Below are 4,178 nucleotides of genomic sequence, written 5' to 3'. Positions count from 1 at the left end.
AGTCAGAGCCATCTTGCATCAGGAGTAGTATCCTCAGGGATGGGAAGTAGGTGATATTAAACTATAGTCGTAGAATGGGCTATGTATCACCATAGAGTGATAGTTGTCCAGGCATTTTGTGTGATCTTCTACACACATCCACAATGATTTTGCCTCCCTGTTTGCCTGCCAATTGTACCAGTACTACAAAATTCTTGAAAATGCTTGTATCTACAAAACCCACCAGATATATGTAGGTCCTCCCTAGGCTTATGCCCAGAAGCTTTATGGTCTCTATGCCTTGCAAGGAAGTCAGGCGTCCCTATACCGTGCAAGGAAGTCAGCTGTTTTCACACTGTCCAGTAACCATCAGATCTCCTCACTAGGGAAGGTAATGATACTCTGACATTTGCCCTGAAAGGACTCTGTAGACTTTATAGAAAATCAGGAGCAATTGCAACTGAGATATGATAATAGCACTTAGACTTATATATTGCCCCATAGTACTTTACAGCTTTATAGCACTCTCTTGGGCTGTTTACAGAGTCAGCCTATTGGCCCCCAACAATCTGGGTCCTCATTTTACCAACCTCGGAAGGATGGAAGGATAAGTCAACCTTGAGCCTCGTCAGGATTGAACTCCAGGCTGTGGGAAGAGTTTGCCTGTAACATTGCACTCTAACCACTGCACCACCAGGGCTGCTCATTAACAAGCAAATGGAGGCAGAGAAGAGGCGGCTTCAGTTGCCTTATCAGTAGCAGCTGTATTGAGATGAATGGAAAAGGAAGGCCTTTAAAAGTTACGTAGGTATTGAGGCTCCAGTCAACCATGCAGCACCAATGTGGTTTTCCTGTTATAAGGACTTTACTGATCCCTGGCCTCCAGGTCCAATAATACTCCTTGTGGCTGATTTCAGCTGGAATCCAGCCACAGCTGGGGAGTTACAGACTCTGTATCCCAAAGTCAGTATTTGAGAAGTTCTCAAATTAAGGATATCAATTCCTTGGTTATAAATAGTTGGCTGAATTTATATCTACAAAACACTTGGGGGCAAAAATATTTAGCGGGTACTACTCTCTCTTCATTGTTATAGAACAGCTCAGTAACAGATGAAAGCCCACCTATTGTTTAACTCCTCAGTATGTAAATAGAAAGAAAACAAATGAAATGCAAATGAACGGATTGTCTATTTATTGGTTTAGCTACTGGTATCCCTTCCAACAAAACCTCAAAGGATTTTATTGCTTTACATTTATATATTATATAGCATTGTATGTGGGCTTTTTAAAATAAAAGCTAAAGCAACCAGACTAGCAGACATGTAAATTAGAATAAAATAGAGAACAGATTCCATAAAATCTCTTTCTGCACATCTCATCACCACAAGGGAACAAAATTATACAAACTCCCAGGCAAGGTTGTTTTTCTCCCTTAAACACGATGAATAACTTTCCTAAATGAGACTGTTACCTTTACATAAATAGCAAAAGGCAAAATTATTCTATTATAATTCCTGTTCTCAAATATTCCAACGATATTTAAACTGGAGAAGGAGGGACAGGGACATGACAGTAATGTACAGTAACTGCCACTTCTCTCAAGGAATGGAAAGTGGTGGGGAAGGTTATTCGTAAGAGATACCCTTAAATTAAAAATGAATTCAAGTGGTTTCAATCAAGCTAATTTTCTTTATCTCCCACCAGAACAGCAATGGGTCCATTTTCCTTCCAAAAGGAACCAAAGTGAATAAAGAGCAGGGGAAAAAATAGCATTGGCTATTGCACAACAGAGAACCTTGCAGCATGTAATTAATTGATCAAATAATTCACTCTAAGAATTAGCAACAGGAATAGTATTTTGCCACGACATTAGTATTATTAGTATTAAGCAGAAATACATATATTTTTTAGCTGGGGACAATGCATCTGGAGAAGACATCAAAGCATGCTTATCTCGATGCTTTGGATCATAACTGTGCATAAATGTGCTTTGGCTCCAGATTTCCATTTCCTCACCATAGCATAAATTAGGCCCATTATGCAAGTCAGCTCATACTAACAATAAATTATGCTTCCGGAATAAATGATAGCAAATGTATCTTGTTTCACATGGAAAACCAAATTAAATTACTATAAGCTACAGAGTCCCAGGTTAGCTTAATTACTCGATTTATATTTAGCACAAATATATACGATACATTATATTAGCACAAATATATACAATAGATTTATATTAGCACAAATTTCATCATAAATAGCACAAATCCAATGCGGCAAAGAATGTCAATAGCAGAAAAAGGCAGAAACTGGAGCCAGATGATGTGAAGAGCAGGGATGTTCTACAAATAGCCAAAGATCAAGTTGTGAAGAGTGCCAATACCAACTGCATAGTAGGCAGAATCTCGTCAATTAGAGTAAAAGAAGCCTTGCCAGTCCTATTCAGATTCTTTTGCCTTAAAGTCTAGAAACATGGGGTTAGTTGTTTTGTTTTTTTTGCATTGTATCCGCAGTTCTGAACTATTGGGAATGTGTAGTTACTCCCTGAAACGTGATTTATAATTCAAGGCTTCCTCCCCCTTCAGATCATAGCCTTTGTTGCAAATCTCAGGTGAGGGCCTGGGGGGTGCATCCATATGCAATGCTAGTTCTGACTGGTAGGAGTATAGAAGCCCACCCATGATTATCTTTCTTTCAGTACGATTCCCTCTCTTGGACAAAACCTGCAGCTAATCCCCCCACGGAGGCATAATCTGAGGCTTTAGTGATGGACTGCACCATTTTAAACTGCAAGTGAGGGAACCTAGGTTCACGTGTTCCGATGTGAACAAATCTCCCTCTGTGCAAATAATAATAATAATCATGGTAATTCCCAGTGTGACAGTGGGCAAGGTTCTAGGATAACACACCTAATACGTTGATGTAAAGGGAGTTTGGAGGAGCACTGGAACCTGAGACATGGCATCAGTAAATTGATCTGGTATTTTGTAGAAGAAGCTGTCAATCATGATAGCGCTGCATGAGTCAGTGAGATCCAAGACATAGCAGAAGAGACAAGGATCCATAGATTTACATTTTGGATTGACATGAGTGCAAGGGGGCAAATGTGAAGGTGGTTCTCAACCAGCCACGGTTCCTTAAGTAGACTTGGTTGTTGTTGTTGTTTTCCTCCTCACCTCTTTCCTTAAGTTGCTCTTTCCCAATGCCGAGCCGAGTATTGCTTCTTTCTCAACTTGCTGCCTTGTGACTACTGATGCATGTGTCTCCTTTGTGTGAGACTGAGCCTCTGGCTTTAGTTGCCTCTCCTTTGACAAGCTAGCCCTTGTATATATCCCCAGTTTCCCCATTTGCTGAGCTTTGCATTTGCTTCCTTCTAATTGCGGAGTGGGGTGGGTTGGTTGCGGGGGTTTTTTTTGGTTTTTTTTTTGCTTTGCGTTTTGACCTCTCAGTTGAATCACAAGAGAGGAATGTAAGATCCAGGTCCTGCTGTATCGATACAGAAGGAGAGAGACACACCTCTCTAGGGACTGTGCCTTTCGAAGATATGCTACAAAATGCCTCTTCATGCCCGTCAGAACCACTAGATGGTAGCAAAGAGTTAAGAGTTTTCTGTATCTTTGCTGCCATCTATCAGGCAACTAAACACTTACAGCACAGGTTTGATAGCTATACACACACATTTTTGTGGAAATCCTATTCATTGTTACCTGCATTTGTGGCTTTGTGTTCTCATCTGTTTCTTTCCTTTCCCTAAACGGTTAAGGTTTTTTGTTGTTTTTTTTTACTAAATATAATAGCCGCTCAAAGCAATAATCACCCTTTCCCCCAGCCTTGACCTTTCCCCAAGTCTATGTATAGGATGTATATATATATGTATATATTTATATTTATATTTATATGACATGTTGCAGCTATTCTAATAAAATGCAGTCTTTCTGCAGCTCGATGGTTTTTTGTTGTTTGTTGAGTTGAGCAAATTGTGATTTGGAAAATGTGTTGTTGTTGTTTTCTGTTGAGGTTCCTGCTGCATGTTGCTGATGGTGAGTGGGGCTGAAGGATGCTTGGGAGGGACCAGAGCAAAAGAGGTGTGTGTGTGTGTGTGTGTGTGTGTTTGTGTGTGTGTGTGAACACCAACTTTTTTTTTCTTTTGGGCATTCCCTTTCCTTCTCATGTAGACCGACAGGAAACTATTGTTGCCAATA

The 4,178-nt window shown here is 40.1% G+C and overlaps 1 protein-coding gene across 3 annotated transcripts in view; it reads left to right on the top strand.

Moving 5' to 3' along the window:
• Positions 1-3,917, top strand: part of CALCOCO1 (calcium binding and coiled-coil domain 1) — a 38,671-nt gene extending 34,754 nt beyond the window's left edge. For all 3 annotated transcript variants that reach the window (XM_081317240.1, XM_081317238.1, XM_081317239.1), the window contains one exon: positions 1-3,917. This exon is cut by the window's left edge and continues 391 nt beyond it. The gene's annotated coding sequence lies outside the window, so the exon portion shown is untranslated.
• Positions 3,918-4,178: the final 261 nt, after the last annotated feature.

The sequence above is a fragment of the Vipera berus genome (assembly GCF_964194415.1).
Source record: "Vipera berus genome assembly, chromosome: 2".
Lineage (NCBI taxonomy): Eukaryota > Metazoa > Chordata > Lepidosauria > Squamata > Viperidae > Vipera > Vipera berus.
Note: the sequence above shows the minus strand (reverse complement) of the source record. Positions and strands in the feature narration are given on the sequence as shown.